General features: G+C 47.9%; 1 long non-coding RNA gene across 6 annotated transcripts in view; it reads right to left on the reverse strand.

Annotated features, from left to right (window-relative positions):
• The window catches only part of LOC138923186 (uncharacterized), a 175843-nt gene that overhangs the window by 55775 nt on the left and 101838 nt on the right, over window positions 1-18230 (reverse strand). The window contains exon 1 of one of the 6 annotated variants that reach the window (XR_011436457.1): window positions 8127-8290. The exons of the other annotated variants lie outside the window; for them this stretch is intronic. This is a non-coding gene — a long non-coding RNA (uncharacterized lncRNA). Of the gene's footprint in view, window positions 1-8126; window positions 8291-18230 lie in introns of those variants that run through there. 6 annotated transcript variants of the gene reach the window in all.

An 18230-nucleotide genomic window follows, 5' to 3' on the forward strand; every position in this document is an offset into this window, starting at 1 on the left:
AATTAATGTGATAAGAAGAAAAAAATGCTAAGAGAACTATTGTAGATTTTAAATGACCAAATGCAAAACATATACCCTGATGGGATTCTAGTTCAAAATTTTTTTTAAAAAACAGCTTTCCCATTTTAGGACAATTGGGAAATATGAACTAGAAATTGACTGATGTTATAGAATTACTGTTAATTTTCTCATGCACAATAATGGTACTGTGGATATGAAGAATTTCCTTATTCTTAGGAGAAGCATGAGAAGTATTTAAGGGTGACCTGTTATGATGTCTACAATCTATCTGCAAATGCTATACCAAAAAGAGAGAGAAGGAGAAAACAGTAAAATGTTAACAAATGCTGAATCTAGATGGAGGATTTATGGGTAATAATTGGACTATTCTTTCAACTTGGCTGTAAGTTTGAAAACTTCCAAAACAAAATGTTGGAGGTGGAAGGAACAAAACCAGACAGTGGGTCCAGAGCCGCAGAAGCAAGCCCAGCCAGCTGCAGGGGCCCTGCCTGGCCCTGTGCGGCCGGGCCATTGGAGAATGAGGGCTGAGTCACTGTTGGAAGTGATCCTTCCGGCTCTGGCTCAAGCTGGGAAGAACAGGAGGGCAAGGGGTTGGGGGCCCAGCTGCGGCCCCATATCCACCACCCGCCTCTTGGAAAGGTCAGCTCCCCAGGCATCAAGGAGGGCCCTGTCCTTGGGGAGGCTAGAGCAAGGAGTCTTCTGTGAAGTTCACCGCTCCCTGGCCAGGAGGTGACCATGGTCACCAGTCCCTGGGGACAGACACGCTTTTGTTCTCATCCATCCAAGCTTCTGGTCCCTTGTGCGAGAGCTGCTGTTGGTTCCCATTTCCAAATGCCCCCGTAGTGACTTCTCCCCAACTCCTTATTTCTGCTGGATGGTGGAGGAGCAATTGTCCGGGCCAGGGGATGTTTGCAGAAACTGGGAGATATTCAGGGATCACAGAGGCTTCCAGACTACATGGGCTGGGCCAGGCAGAACAGAGCTAACAACTTGGGGACATTCAGGGAAGGGGGCCTCCAGAAAACAGGACTGGAGAGCTGCTCATACCCCCAAAGAGAGGGCAGGTGGGGCCTGGATAAGCTCTGAGGGGGACAAAGATTGTCATGGGCTTTAAACCATCCAAGAGGTTGACAGAGGCTCTCACATAGCATGGATCACTGAGGCACTGGCCAGATCTCAGAATCCATGGGAGGGAACTGTGGGACCCACTGAGTCTGGAGTAGGTTCTAGCACCCTCGTCGATCTAAGTGAAGACATACAGAGACTGGATCCATGCAGCAGAGACCTCATGGCAGCTTGGTATTTACTGAGCCCTTCCCAAGTGCCAAGCACTGTGCTAAGCATGGTCCATGCATCACCCCATCCAGCCCTATAGAAGTCTTGCTTAAGCTCCTTAGTTATAGTTGGAAGATGTGGACCATCTTTCTCCTGTGGCTGGGCATAGAGAAGCGAACATTAAAAAAATACTAAGGCAATAAGAAATGATGTCCAGCTCATGGAGCACAGTGAACCAGGACTTGTACCCAAATGAATGGTCACTCCTGTCCACACAGAGGACAATATTTTTCCTCTGAAAACAGCACTAGCTCCAACCCAGCACATGGACAAATGGGCCATCAAAAACTCAAGTGTGGGCCATACAGAAGGTTTTCCAGAGTAGGTCTGATCAAATGTGTTTCCATGAAAAGGGGCTTCTGAGGTTAAATGAGCTTAGGAAACTCCACCAACTACATTCCCCTCTTGGAGAGTCATAAAAGGACCTTAGCACCTTGAAGGCTCTGACAAGTCCTGGAGCAAAGAAGGTTCCCCATCCTGTTTACTTAATGCTTCTCAAAACTTTTTGCCCTCCAAACCCTTTTCCTTACACAATGCTTATTAAAACTCCAGCCATTGTGCATTGGAACACTTTTACGAAATTCTGCCATGGAACCATCATTTCAGCCTGTGGGACAAACCTAGCTTTTGGAAAATCTCATTCACTTAAATTCTTCCCCAAAACATGGGCCAAACTAAAATTCATAAGATGCAGACTTGAAGTCACCCCAAAACCCTGGAAAGGGGAAACATGGAGAAAAGAGCTCTTCCAAGACAGAATCCTGAGCTGGGATGGAGAGAGGAGGTGGGTTATTCTGAGGAATTATTTAGTCATGAGACCAGTTTGTCTCAAAAGATCCTCCCCTTTTTAAATCAAATTCCAGTTCAAGTGGAACAACAAAAATGCTTTTAGGAGCCAGAGTCTAACCAGGGAAACAGAAATCGCCTTAAGAATTTATAACAGGAGGAATTTAATGCAGGGAATTGGTTACGTAGGTGATAGAGAAGATGAAACCCAAGCAGGAAGCAGTGAGGTGACCAGAAGTTTGCAGGAAGCCACTGTCACTTCTAGATTGGGGAGACAAGAAAAAAGAGGAGGTGGTATCCCTGGAGCCCAGGGGCCAGGGCCACCCTGCAGAAATGGAACCCCAGAACGTAGAGGAATTGGAGCCATGGAGGGCAGACAACTTCTGCTACAGAAACCATTGAGGCAGAAAAGGAAAGGGACAGATACCCTGGATTCTCTACTATCCAGGCTCCCACCAATGCCTCCTCCTGGCCCAATCCAGAGGAGCTTGGAAATGCAGGCTGCAGGGCTCAGCTGCCCAGCATGCAGAGTGGGGGAAGATGACAGGAGAAATCTGAGTGCAGACGACATTGGATCGGCTGACTTCCACAATCAACATCTCACCTGACCTCTTGAGCTTCCTGTCCTCCTCCCAAAGGCCTCCTGCAGCCCCAGTCTGACTGCCCCAGGTGCAGACAGGTCACTCCTCTGAGCACAGGCAGAGATGCTGAAGACAGACCCGCGTGAGAGTCATCATGCCCTTGGCAAGCCTTACCGTCCCCTGCCTGCCATCCAGAGCTTGGAGCTCAGTGGAAGTCATGGGCTGGATTTAAAACCCAGCAAGTTCCAGGCAGAGGGCATCTGAAATCTGACCAGACTTGAGCCCAGAATCCCAACTACCCAGGACCAGTCAAGGCCGTGACAAACTTCATCAGTATGAAACATTGTCTCAAATGTTCACCAAACTAATGTGAGCAGTGAAATGCTGAAAAGGGCCTTGCTGGCTGATGTAAGCTGGATTCTCCAGGAAACAGACCCTGAGATGGAATCCAACACCTGCTGGGAGTGAGGAAGCAGAACCGAGCAGAGGGATAACTTGAACTGTGGGGCAGTCTCCACAAAGGCCTCCACCGATCCCACGGAGAGCTCTGGGGTTTAAATCAGAGAAGGCTTGAACTGAGGCCTCTGTACCCTCGCACAGCTAATCATTGGATGCCGGCTGCACCCAAGGAGGAGGCATAATCTTGAGCAACGCAGGTGTCTGCAACCAAGGGCAATTCCTAGAAAGGGACTCGGCTGGGAGCAGCCAACACCCCAGAAACTAGGGGAATGAGTGCCTCCATCCTAAAGAAGGCTCTGAGCACCACACCATAGCATCCACTACCGTTGCACGGGTCCAAAAGAGTTTTCCAGGAAGGGCCCAAGGCTGATGGAGGTGTTTTGGGAGCTAACTTTGCTTTATGTTTTTCTTGTTGTTGTTGTTGTTGTTTTATACATCCTATATATAGTCACACAGCCATAATGACGTTTCGGTCAACAACAGATCACATATATAACAGTGGTCACGTAAGATTAGTACCATGTAGCCTAGGTGGGCAGTAGGCTATACCATCTAGGTTTGTGTAAGTACACTATATTGTTCATACAATGATGAAATCACCTAATGACGCATTTCTCAGAACATCTCCCTGTCGTTAAGCGACACATGACTGTAAATTGAAAGGAGAGAGTGAGGGATACCACATGAGCACCTGAGTCAAAGATTCTCCCAACCATCCATAACACTGGTGATACCTGGAAGTTCATCTTATGCGAAAAAACGAGGCGTCCTGATATGCAGGTTTCTAAGCCAGTTATGTATTGGAAGAGTTGTGCCAAGAAGGCGTGATGTGGGTTTTAGAGCTGCTAGCCAGAAACCCTTCTTTTAAATAGTAGTTAGCCAACAAAACCAGCTGTTTATTGAAGAAACTCCTGGTTTGTTAAAATAAAATCGTGTCAATGGCATCTAGGAAACTGCCGCTCTTTCCTTTCCTTTGGAGGTGAGGGGACAGGCATCCAGCCAGCTCAAGCCAGAGCAAGTATTTTGGTAGAAATTAGCATAATAAGTGGGTCAGGACTTATTGCTGTTATAGACCTAATCAGTCAAGAGACCAGACCTGCCAACCTCCCCTCTTGACTTGTAGCAAAAACTGTCAGGCTTCACCCAGTGCCATGGTTGAATATGAAGGCTCCAGACTATGGCTTTAAGAACACGCAGTTCCTTCCATAAGGATATTTTTCAAGCCAGACAATATCTGGAAATGACATTGTCCTATGAAAACCTAAACTGGTCATGACTCTCCAAACCACACCCCCCACCCCCACAGCCCCATCAGGCCAGCCACAGTCCGAGCACGAGAAAGGAATTCGTACATGGACTAGATCCCCAGGTAAACAGAGAGATGCCACTTCCCAGTTAAACAGGCCACCAGCCGCACAGAGGAGGAAAAGCACCTCATTAGAAATGGAGTTGACGTCGGGGCTATATCTGAAATTTGAACTTTTCAGCCTAAGCCTGGGAATTCTTGGCTGTTAGCATTCAAAGAAGTGACCCTCCTGGTGCCGAGGGGTGAGACTTGATTGTCAAGCAACACAGAGAGGAGACACAATAGAAGGAAAGGCTCCTGCTTCTTCCAACCCCTTTACTGAGCACCTGCCATGTGCCGGCACTCAGAGTATGAGGGTGAGCCGAGACACGGCCGTTCCCTCACAAAGCTCACAACCAGCGCAACAGAGACTGGAAAAGCTCACAACACAAACGGAGGTGGAACGACAGCTGTGTAAACGCTTCGAAAAGGAGCACCAGTGGCTCTGAGAGCGTCCAATAGCAGGCCTGACCGAGCCTAGGGAGTCAGGGACCAGGACAGACAGATGCCCATTACCTGAGGGCTTCCGCATTTATTTTCCTATTTGCATGCATCATATATGTTTGTATATGTATTTATATAAATATACATATATTCACTATGCATAGATGCCTGAGTGAACCATGTAGTAAATTGTGTGTTTCTCTCATTCCACAGCAGATTGTGTGGTCTCAGTAAGTCCTGTTGTTGACTTTATAAATAGCTTCATATATAGCAAGCCCCTTCAATGATTGTGTGCGATCACTGGTGTCCAGAGCGAGCAGAGCAGGTAAGAGCCCCCATCTAGAACATGACCTTAGCCAGGGAGCATCCTATCCAGGTGCACCATATGTTACACCTGCTTTGGAGAGCGTGTATGCACAAGGATGTGCCTGCAGGCCTGTGGGAGGCCACCAAGGTGTGCAGGGTCTCAGTGTGCCTCACTGTGTGTGTATGCATGCACATGTGCGTGCATACATATGCATACGTGTGTCATGTGGGCTCGCCTGTGTGTGTGTGGATGCTCTGTGCTCTGCCGAGGAGGGGAGCGGAGGGGAGCACCTCATTTTCCTGGGTTGGCAGGTTTGTGGCTCAGTGCCTCTGGGAGTCGGGCACTCACTGCACGTCCTGGTGTTCCTTACAGCCGTTTTGCCTGCAGCGGTCACACAGTTGAAAAATCTGGGTCCATGTGACTGCTCAGAGTGTCTGCAAAGGCAAAGGAGTAGGATCCATGGCCATTTTGCAATTCCTGCTCATTAGACATGTCTGGGGCCTTGCGAGTGAGCTCCGAGGATAAATAAGTATAAATATTATATTTGCCTCCAGGTTATCTTTAAAAATGTATCTCCCTCTCCCTCTCCCTTCCCCCCTCAGCCCCCAGCAACAACTGTCAGTGCCTCCTGAAAACTCCTGGGTATCGGAAGTGCCACACTGAGAGTCTAGGGTCTGTGCAAGTTGTTCGCTTCCCCTAGGCTGGCCCCCATCACCCAGTCCGAGGGGTGGGCAGAGGCAGCAGGGCACCGAGTAAGCTTCTTGGTGTCCCCCTGGGTGGGAAGGAAGGGCGTGAATGTCCCCTATGTGCTGGGAGCCTGAGCTACCAAGAAACACCACACACAGAGATGACAAGGGGCTTCTTCCTCAGCAGCTGTGCCCGGCCAGCATGGCCAGGGTCACAAAGGAACTAGGTTCAGAGCCAAGGACTCTGTGTGCCAACCCTCAGCTGGCAAGATGCCATCCCCTACATCAGGGAAGAGGAAGTCCAGGCACTTCCAACTCTGGGGTCATTCAGTTTTAAGAAAGCGAAACCTACTCCGATAACTTAAGGAAAAGGGGGGATGTGAGGGAAGCATATGGGGATTCTGTGCTTGCCCCCCGGGATCTACTGAATCAGCAGTGTTGACATGGGTGGAATTCAGGAAGTGGTATTTTTAGAAAGCTGCCATGTGACTCTGGTGCTCAGCCGGAGTTGAGGGCCACTGGCGTGAAGTGAGAAGAGAATGGAGCGCAGAGCCCTGCTCGTCAAGCTTTGCACGGCTGTGAGCATCAGGGTTGCCTGTGGCAGAGAGCCTTCTGTGACTCCCTCCCTCCCCTCTGGGGTTTCACAAAGTGTCCGCTCTCTCCGCCCATCACAGCCTTTCAGTGGTCTAAAGACAAAGAGAGTCTCCTGCATGGATCTTCTCCAGACAGAGCTGCCTCAGCCCTGCCTCATGGGACGATATTTCCTACCCTTCCACTGACCCCAGCGCCCAGCCAGTGTCCTCCAAGTGAGCCCCGTGTGCCACTGTCACCCAAAATACAAGACACAGGGGGATCTGCTCAGTGTCCAGCCACAATAGCTGGTCATGGGCTGCCCCAGCTATCTTGGGAGACGTCCTCCCTCCCTCCTGTCTACCCTGGACTCAGGCAAAGAGACTTTCTTGGACTCTGTGTATAGGAATGTATTGCACCACCCTAACAACATGAAAAATGTCCCCCCCGTGTTGCATAACAATAATAGCTACCATTTGTTTAATACTTCCTGTGTATCAGGTATTCAGCGATTGCTTTACACCCATGATCTTATCTAATCTTTACTGTGGTAAGGTAGCATTATTATCATCCTTTGCAGATAAGGAAACGGAGGCCCAGAGTGGTTGGATAACCATCCCTAAGTTCACACAGCTGGGAAGAAGTAAAGATAGGCTTTGAATCCAAGCTTTTCTCTTGACCACAGCTCTATACTGCCCATAGACTCTTCATAAAGTGACAGTCCAACTGCCTGTGCAGAGCCCTCTCAGTGACACCATGGGGTTGGGAGCTTCGAAGTCTCCACATGGAGATCAGGGCTTCTCCAGAATCCTGTGATGAGATGAAGCATCCCGACTTACTGGAACACGACTGGTCTACACCTATTACCTACACCCGGAATTCTGAAGCCATATCTGGGTTTAGTGGGAAGGAAGGCCGTAGTTATCTGGCAATGACCACTGTGGCTTCAGGAAGACATAAGAGGAGCAAGCATGCCAGGTAACACCATGATTAAGACTCAGGTCTCCTGAGTGCAAGTCCACTGCCCAGCAGGCGCAAGCATTCTAGTCAATTATGAAACATTCTAGAAAATTCTATTCTTGAAAATTGTGAAACAAAAGTATCTCAAGGTATCTCAGTGATTGTCTTAGGCATAATACATTTGGTTGTCAAGACTAGAAACCCACTCAAGTTAGCTTAAGTAAAGGAGAATTGGCTGTCAGGATATGACAGACGATCTCACAGACCCTCAAGGACAGGAAGCAGTGCCTCCAGCCCGGAGCCCCAGAAGAGGAATTGTAGCTTCAGGGACAGAGGCCATTCTCTTTGCCTCTTAAAGACATACGTGGCAGAAACGATTGGCTGCCCACACAATAGCTGTTCCCCCCACTTCTTCCTCACCAGCAGAACACAGAGTTTGTTCAGAAATCAGGCAGTATTGCCTCCAGCCCAAGGAACGCATCATGACTGGTCTGAACCAGTCTTGATAATCCTATTCCCCTTTGCCGGTGGTTGACATATCCCAGCCCTGGGCAGTGACATAGAAGGAAAAGTCTGCAGGGAGCTCAATGAAAGAAAAAGACAAGAGGTGAAGCTTATCCATTCCTTCCCACCTTAGATGTGGCCATGTGACCTTGTTGCCACGTGGTTGGTCCAGATTGGTCAGGTGTTTACCCCTGGTCCAGTCATCCATGAGCAGGTGTGGATCAGCTGCTGCAGCCGTCTTGCCAGGACAAAGGAGGCATCACCCACATTCTGAGGGTCCCCCAGTGAAAAGCTGGAAGGAAACGAGATTTCTGAGCCACCAGCTGCATGGTCCCTGTTTTGCCTCACTGTCTTGTGTCCCTGTTCAGTGAGAGAATAAATGGGCATATGGTATAAACTTTTTTTAGTTGGATGTTCTGCTTCTTGACACTAAACCACCCTCCGTAATGTCTTTCATCCTCTCCACAACTCAATGTCCTCATCTGTAAAATGTGGGTAGTAATAGAATTGTTCTGAAGATTAAAGGATACAGTGCTCGTAAAACACTTAGAACGGCACCTTGCACAATTGTTAGCAATCCTTACTGTTGGAAATCACTATTATTTGTGCTAGCTTGTCTCCAAGATGGCCACCACCAAGTTGTTACATCCCTTTACCACTGGCGTTTCTCCATCTAGAGGTAAAGGCTATGCCTCCTGCCCCTTGAATCTAGGCTGGCCTGTGACTGCTTGGAGCAATAGACTAGGGTAGGAGCAATACTGTGCCAGTTCAAGGTCTGGCCTTTAAGAAGACTGGCAGTGATTGCTTCCCTTCTCTTCAGACACTTGCTCTTAAGACAGCCCACTGAGTACCCAGCCGCCACGCAATGAGAAGACCAAGCCACATGAAGAAGCCACCTGCAAGAAACAGCCCTGGCAGAGCTCCCAGCCTATAGCCAGCGTCAACTGCTCGCCAATGCGGGCACCATCATGGACATGCAGCCTAGTTGAGCTTTGAGATGACACCAGCCCCAGCCATACTCTGATTAGAACCGCATGAGAGACCCGCCAGTGAGAACCACCTAGCCAAGTCCAGTCAACCCCCAGAACCACGAGAGATAATAATAAATTGTTTTAAGCCACTAAGTTTTGGGCTGGTCTGTTACACAACAGTAGGTGACCAAAACACTATTCATTTACAGTCATATGTCATTTAACAATAGGGTCATGTTATCAAAAATGCATCATTAGGCAATTTCATTTTGATGTGAACATCATGGAGTGTACTTAGACACCTAGATGGCATAGCGTCCTACACACCTAGGCTGTATGGTACTAACCTTATGGAACCATCATTGCATGTGTGGTCCATCATTGACTGAAGTGTCGTTATGCGGTGCATGACTGTAATGATTATGTGTGCTTCTCTGTGCTTCCCTGGAACTCTGACTTGCTTGGGAATGGAGTGTGTCCAAGAGCAAGTGGGCAAGCTAGAGCATCCACCTCTGGCCCCAACTCTACATGCCTTTTCAGTTCCAGTGCCCAAGTAGTACCATCTTCCTGATTTAGTCCCTGTGTCTCAGTTCCAAATGCCTAGCAGAAAGAATCTGATTGGTCAGGTTGAGTTAGGTATTCACCCCTGATAAAATCATTTGTGATCAAGAATGAAGGTCACACGCTGCCTAGTACTGTATGGGACTAGAGGGCAAAATTCCCTAAGAAAGTCTGTGGGGATGGAGGAAACAATGGGTGTCTCTTGTAAGGTGTCTCTCAGCTCACTTCTTCTAAGTTGGCTTTTTTCTCAAGCTCCACATGATTGCAAGATGGCTGCAGCAGCTCCAGCTACTACATCCTCTTGAGTTCAAGTGCAGTGAAAGAGAACCAGACTCTTCTGGCCGCTCCTCCAAAAGCCCTGAACCAATTTGCAATCAAAGGCAAGAAATACTTTAATCGGGCAGGCCTGGATCATAGACTCCACACGTGGAATCTAGAGCTATTTCCAAAAGAAGGGTGAATGGATGTTGGGGTGGAGTGTGTATGTGTGTGTGAGTGTGTGTGTGTGTGTGTTTAGGGGTTGGAGGAAATAAATAATAAATCTCCACCATACTCACCAAATACCAACAGAGATCCCCAGGAACCTCAAGAGGGAGAAGGGGGTATACTGAGCAACAGACATTGTGTTCCAGTCACTGGAAGGCACGCCTTCTTTGTATACAAGAGTTGGTCATCTCCTTCATCTCTTAGTCTTAGGCACATTCCACCAGTCTGAGTCTTCTCTTCTCCAGGCCATAAGTTCTGGCCGCTTCTACCCTTCCTCGTGGACCCCTGTCACACTGGGCCATGGTTGCCAGGCCAGCATCCTGCCCCAACAAGAGGCAGCTGCCAGCTATGCTGCCTGGACACCTCTTCAACACTAATTATAGCAACAGTAATAACTTTTCTAGAAATCCACACTGTCCTGTCAGGGTCATTTGGGGGCGGGGGGGGAGAGGGGGGAGAAGTCCCTGCTTTCCCAGGCCCTACCTTATCCTCTACTTCTGGCTATTTCTCTTTCCCTCAAGGTCCTACTTCTACCTAGAACAGGTTGTAACTGCCCTCCAATGTGGTTGGAAGACTTGTCTCCTTAGACTGACAAACATGTTGCAGGAAGAAAACAGGCATCCCCAGCCCCAGGATGACTCTGGCTGGTGGGAAGCAGCCATTTTGGATGGAGTAGGGAGAAGTGGGCATCAGAAACCCCAAACTCTGTATTGGCCTCAGAGCCACTCATCAGAGGCCGGCACTTCCTTCCTTGCTGGCCCAGGGCCGGGGCAGTGAGTGGCTTATTTCTGCTGCATTACAGTTTGAGTCCATATGCAAACCAGAGGGCCATGTCTATAAATAAGATGTTATAGTTAAATCAATATTGATTATTAGGAGTTAGTGTTATATTTAAAGCCATAAAACTGAATAAATATTATGGCAAAGTGTCCTAAATTTCATGGGCAAATCATTGAGCTAGGCAGAGACATGCCTTGGATTGATGGAGCTGTGATCCTGTTTTTCCACCCACTAAAAGGGACTGTCAAGCAGATGGCTGTCCCCAATAGGGGCAAGAGAAAGGCAATTTGGGGACAGTGGAGATGTTCTCCAACCCATTTCTCAGCCACATTCTTGACTCTATTCAGACCTTGCTATGTGTCACTCGGTAAATGCCCAGCTGATTCTCATGACCAGTAGTAAAAGGGTAGCTTATTCATAATAATGACAATTGTACTCACCAAGTTTATTTTTCTAAGAAAAGCTTTCTTTTGGTTAAAAAGTGTTTCAGGTTTATTATAGAAATGATAGAAAAGGCATGATAACAAAAAGAAGAAAATAAAATCAACCCAGAACCCTACTCCCCAGAGATAATCACTGTTAACATTTTGGTATATCTCCTTCTAGTCATTTTTCTGCATGTGTGCGTGTGTGTGTGTGTGTGTGTAAATTTTTCAATAGGATTGGAACAGCCAGACTGTTTTGCATTCTAGACAGATTCTTTTCTATTGTATGTATTAAAATTTATTTAATCAATCCCTCATTACTATATATTTACAGATCTTCCTCAACTTACGATGGGGTTATGTCCTGATAAACCCATTTTAAGTCGAAAATACTAAGTTGAAAATGCATTTACTACATCTGACCTATTGAACATCAATAGCTTAGCCCAGCCTACCTTAAACGTGCTCAGAACACTTACCTTAGCCTACAGTTGGTCAAAATAATCTAACACAAAGCCTATTTTATGATAAAGTGTTGACTATCTCCTGTAATCTATTGAATACTGTACTGAAAGTGAAGACAGAATGGCTGGGGACAGATGGATGTAAGTATCGGTCGTTTACCCTCGTGATCATGCGGCTGACTGGGAGCTGTGGCTCACTGCCACTGCCCAGCATCCTGAGAGAGCACCGTACCACATGTCCTAACCCGGGAAAAGGTCAAAACTCAGAATTTGACGTACACTTTCCACTGAACGGTCTCACTTTTGCACCATCATAAAGTCAAAAAATCGTGAGTTGAGACATCGTAAGTTGGGGACCTTCTGTAGATTGTCTCCAATACCAATTAAATTACTTTTTGGTTTCATTAACTCGCTTTATAAGTAGAACTCAAATGTGCTTCTCTTGAGGAAATAAGCCTTTATTTTTCCCGTTGACTAAGAGGAACAAAGCCTGAGACCAGAACAAAGTGCCGTGTCCAGTAGAACATGGGAAGTCACCGTGCTTCCGCTGGTGGCATGGAGCAGAGGGAGATGCACGAGGTGACGGGCTCCAGTGGACACAGAGGTCAGTAAGACCTCCTCCATCAGTCTCTGCCACACAGCTCCTCGCCTGGCAGACCCTGGAGCCTTCTCGAGGCCCTCCCCTGCCCCACCACAGAACTGCTCAGTCTGGAGAGTCTGGGGCTGTCCTCCTCCTGGTGAGCACCGGCTGGAAATAGTCATCATTGCGTAAAGTCACGGCAAGGACTGGGTGGAAACATGACCTAAAGTCGGCCAGTCAGTCACTGTCTCCCAGGACACTGAATCTTGATAAAGTGCCACAAGGATCACGGGGCCATTTGGAGGTTAATTTCAACAGTGGCAGAAACAGCCACGGTACTGGCAGCTGTGTCCTCTCCCACCTGCTCCTGCCGAGAACCAGTTTCTCAGCATCCTGCTTCCTGAATCCCGGGCTTTCTCAGCCTCCTCCATTCCCGCCTTCCCCAGGCCTGGTCTCCCAGCCTCCTGTTGGTTAGTTATGCCGAGTTAGTTCCGTTGCTTGCACACAAGAATCCGAACTGAAACCTGCTTTGTCCCCACACCACTCACTCATCCGTCAAGGCTCAGGGTAAATGTCACCTCCTCACTGAAGACTTCCCCAGATGCACTAAAGGCACTCAATTTCATCTTTCTGCTTCACTTCCACAGCCCTTTGCTCCTAACTGTTACAGCACATATTTTATGCCACCTGGTATGATAGGTAACTTTAACACGACACAGAGCCGGATTGTGTCTTACACCATAATCATAGGAGCTTGTCGAATGAATAAATAAACAAACATGCATATCTATGAGAATAGGAATAACATACTTTGTGTTCGACCATCAACTGACTAACCGATGTTAACAGAGACCCTGGATATTGTTCACTATTTAGTTCAAATGAAAAGCATTTCTGGGGCCAGACCGGTGGCATAGTGGTTAAGTTCGCATACTCTGCTCCAGCAGCCCAGGGTTTGCGAGTTCAGATCCTGGGCATGGACCTACACACCACTCATCAAGCCATGCTGAGGCAGTGTCCCACACAGAAGAACTAGAAGGACTTACAACTAGGATATACAACTATGCTTTGGGGGGGAAAAAAAAGTGGGAGATTGGCAATAGATGTTGGCTCAGGGCCAATCTTCCTCACCCCTGCCCCAAAAAAAGAAAGAAAGCAAAGAAAAGCATTTCCATTTCTGCAACTGTGAACAGTGAAGTAGTCCTGGTCGGTTGGGAACACATGGACATTAAGTTGTAGGTGTTTCCCAGTGCTTTTTACTTGCATTCAGCCGTCGTTGGTGCCCTGGCCATTGTTAGACCCAAGGGTACCTCAGGTCCCTCTGTGGTTCTCTGTCCAGCATCACAGACCAGCCACCCGCGGCCCAACGCCTCCCGCAGCTTTGTTTGGCCCACACTGGTTTTTTTTTTTTTAATTGATTAGTTGCCAACATTTAAAATTCAGGAGATTACATATGAAATTCCAGATTTCTGACTTTTTTTGAAAATTCAGAAGGTCCAGCAACACCAGTGTCAACTGCCTCCATGTCAACAGCCTGCTGGAGTGAAGCAGTGGCTAGCCCACCCTACCCTTTGTACGGGACGTGAACTCCCCGCAGTCCCCACAAAGCCCACCTCACTTATTACCTGCCTGGTCCCTGAAGACATGACTACTCCTGGGCTCTGCTCCCCGAGGTTGGTCATTAGAGGTGGGAAGATGGCAGGATGGGGGTTACAGAGGGCGAGGTCCTCCTGTTGAGTTGGAGTCTCCAGCATGTCACGGTCAGTCATAGTCAGGAGAAGATTCTATCCTCCTCCTTTCCATCCTCACCTTCCCCCAGGGAGGACTCGCCTGCTTCTGTGAAACTGAAACCAAGCTCCTCTTTCGTCCTTTAGCCTCCGGAGGCACAAGTCTGTCCTTCCCAACAGGCCAGAGAAGGGAATTCTGACCCCCAGGGTCTCCAAAGTCCAAAAGGGCACCGGTTCAGGCCAGCCTTCCCGTTCTGCCACATTGTGACATAAACCGCAGCCTAGCGGGCACCACAGGACGGCTCAGCCTTCAAGGCCGTGAGAGGAACATCTCCCACCACCTGCCTGGAAAAGACAGGGCGACAGGGATGAGGGCTGACGGCTCTCAGGACAGAGCACGGCTGGGGTGGAAGGATGGGAATAAGCCTGGCTGGGCTTAAGCCCCTCCTCGTAGCTCAGTTCATGATCAAGGTTCACCCACTTGGCTCAGCCCCAGGCCAGGCTGCCCCTATGCAAGACGAGTTGCACCCCCAGCCTCTCTCTGAGCCGGCGTTGTCAGAGCAGGGGGGCTGGGAGGAGATGGAATTCTTGTCCAGGGGCATCTCTTTCCTCTGCGACAGAGGCACAGAGAGGCAGGAGGGGTGAGGTCCCGAGGAGACATCCTTGCTTCCTCTTTCTCTCACCCTCTACATCCAATCCGCTAGCAAGCCTGATGGCTCTGCCTCTGAAACAAACCTTGACTCCAACACTTCTCTTCACCAGTGCTACCACCCTCCTCCCAGCCACACGATTGCACTGGCCTCCTAACCATCTCCCCATCTTCACACTTGACCTCATGCAACCCGTTCTCAACACAGCAGCCAGCGTGAGCTTTCTAAACTCTAAATCAGATCTCATTTGCTTAAAACTCTCCCAAAGGCCTCTCATCACCCTTAGAATAAAATCTAAATTCTCTCCCACGGCCTAGTATGCTATGGCCCTTGCCTGCCTCTGCAAATGCCTTTCCTTTTGGTCTTCCCCAAATTCCCCACACTCCAGCTACAATGGCCTTTTTTGTTCCCTGAAGCTGGTGAGTCCTATTCCCGTCCCAGGGGCTCCAGCCTTTGCTTGGAATGCTCACACATCTTTGTGTGGCTGCTCCTTCTCATCATCCGGGTCTCAGCTCACATGTCACCTCCTCAGAGAGTCCTTCCTGACCCCCAGTCTAAAGGAATCCACTTCTGGTCACCTTCGTGCACGTCACCCAATTTGATTTTCTTCACAGGACTAAAATATCTGAAATTATCTTTTTTTTTTTTTAGGAAGATTAGCCCTGAGATAACTACTGCCAATCCTCCTCTTTTTGCTGAGGAAGACTGGTCCTGAGCTAACGTCCGTGCCCATCTTCCACTACTTTATATGTGGGACGCCTACCACAGCATGGCTTGCAAAGCAGTGCCATGTCCACACCTGGGATCCGAACCAGAGAACCCCGGGCCACCAAAGCAGAACGTGCACACTTAACCGCTGTGCCACCGGGCCGGCCCCTGAAATTATCTTTTTTAAGTATGTGTTTTCTTTTCTATTGAGGGCCTCCCACTGCTTAGAATCTGAGTCCAAGAGCTAAGCCAGTGTCTGGCTTGTTTGATACTGTTTCCGCCAGTGAGCAGCACATAGTGATACATAATAAATTATTGTTGAATTAATTAACTGGTTAATTATCCAGGTGAGAGCTGATAGGGGCGTAAAGTAAGGCGGTTGCATCGAGAGGGAAATAGAGAGAATAAATGTGTGAGGTATTTAAGAACCAGAATCAACAAGGCTGATTCTAAATAAGAGATGAGACAGGAGAAGCCTCAGGCTCCAACAGCTTTGTGGGTGGTGAAATAATTCGAAAATATTGGTAATTTATGGGGAGGAGCAGGTACGGAGGGGACAATAATGAGTTCAGCATTGGGAGGTTGATTTTGAAGTACCTGAGGGACTAGCAGGTAACGTCCAGTTGTGCACACATTTTGGAGTCCAAGCAGGAGATTCAGGCAGCTGGTTGAGATCTGGGGGAATAGATGGTAGGTAGCCAGAGCTCTGGCTTGACCTTGAGTGCCATAAGAGGAGGACCTAGGATGCAAACCCAGGCAACTCAAAATTTAACATGGCGGACAAAGCAGAAGCAGAAAAGGATCCTGAGAAGAGTGTTTGGAGAGGTAGAAGAGCCAGGAGGGTGTTGCCAGGGAGAAACAGTTCAAGGAGAAAGGGAGTGGCCATCAGTTTCAAAGGCAAGAGAGATCCTAAAGATAGTGACCTTGCAATTTGGGGCTCATTAAAGGCGTCCTTAAATCACTCAGCAGTGGGCTCTGGAGGGACCTAGATTGGAGTGGGTTGAGGAGTGAACAAGAGGGAAGTACGTGGAGACAATGATCAAGTAGAAAATCTTCCAGTCCATCTGGCTTCCAGTGAAAGGTCAAAGATATGGTAGCAGCCAAGGAGGACAAAGGATCAAAGAATGACTTTTAATTGGAAAAGACTGGCATATTTGTAGCCCAAACCTTTGAGTGTATGTGAGTCTGTAAGCTCATTCCCAAACGGCTGCTAACGACCATGCAGATCACTGAATGCAGTGCGTTCCAGGTACACAGCAGGGTTTGTGGTATGAATGAATGTTGAAATTACCCAAGAAAAGAAGGCCTTGAGCCAGGTACCAAATTCCTCCACCAACATGGGAGGGTAAAAGGAGCAGATGACTGTGAGAAAGAAGTAATGAGTGATGTCGTGGACAATACAACCTCAAAGTTTTGACGGGGCAGTGCATGGGGAGGGGGTGATGCAGGCCTCTGCTTTAATGGTCTTTGAATTCCCTTGCCTGGCTCTAACAAACAGAAACTGAGCAGAATAATGTAATAATAACAACAAAAAGACATGTCCCTGGAACTCTAATCTGGATTCTACTTTCAGCTTTATCACCAACTATGTGACCCCTCTTCAGGCCTCAGTTTCCCCATCTGCACTTTAGGGACAGTGATCTCTGAAGCCAGTCTGCCTAGATTTAAATCCCAGCTCTGCTATTTTTCTACCTGTGTGACTTCGGGTGAGTTATTTAACTTTTCTGTGCCCTGTTTCTTCATTTTTAAAACAGAGTTAATAATTGGCCTACCTCCCAGAGTTGTTGTGATGAAATGAAGATTAACATATATAATGTCCTTAAGATAGTGCCAGGGACATAAAAGAGCACTGTGTAGGCCTTGGCTAATGTTATTATCATGCAGCCACTCAGTCCAGGAGAGACCGCCAAGTGGGTGGGTAAAGCATGCTGGTCTCATCTAGAAGGGCAGGAGAGAGAAGATTCTAGAACAGGGGCAGGCAAACTTATTCTGTAAAGAATCAGATAGTAAATACCTTAAGCTTTGTGGTCTGTCTGGTCTCTGTCCCAACTACTCAGCTCTGCCATTGTCGTGGAAAACAGCCATGGACAACATATAAACAAATGGATATGACTGTTTTCTAATAAAACTTTATTTACAAAAATCGGCCGTGGGCCACATTTACAGATCCCTGTTCTCAAACAAGGGACCCTGGAAAGAGAGCTGATGGGTTTTCCTCTCTGATGGGTAGAACTAAGAGATCTGATACCTGCAGACCCAGGCTAGAGGTCTGACCGCTCCTGGTTGCAAACTCACCAAGAAAGTAAAACTCCCAACTCACAGGACAAGCAAATAATAAACGAGTTTTGAAAATAATTAAAATTGAAAATTGATTGTCTGGGCCAGAGCAGATTTATGCAAAGGGCCCCTGCTCCACAGGGAGTGGAAGGAGGGTTTCCAAGCTCTGTGTTGAACAAGCTAAGCATTTTTTCAGATTATTCCCAGCATAATATGCCAAAGGGAATAGGCTCCATTTATTATTTCCTTAAAAAAATCAATGGGCTGAAACATTCCCTCTAGACCTATAATATTTATTTCAATGTTCTGTCAATAAATATAACAAGGTTAGCTTTCTATCAGTTTAGTTGGAAGAATCATTTGAGGGAAGTTCTATTTGTTAAGCTCGATTACAGAAAGCAATCAATAGGGGAAAATTCCCCGGTCACTATAGGCAAGAAATATAGAGCTCAGAGGAGCCATCCCACGGAGGAGATTGATGGGCCTGCCCCGTAATCCCTCCCTCCTTCCCCCAGAAGTAGGAGATGTGGGTGCAATGTTCAGTTACCGAGCGTCAGTCTGGGGCAGTCCTCATCTGGTGCTGATAGGGAAACTGAGGCCCAG

Source organism: Equus caballus, chromosome 2, assembly GCF_041296265.1.
Source record: "Equus caballus isolate H_3958 breed thoroughbred chromosome 2, TB-T2T, whole genome shotgun sequence".
Lineage (NCBI taxonomy): Eukaryota > Metazoa > Chordata > Mammalia > Perissodactyla > Equidae > Equus > Equus caballus.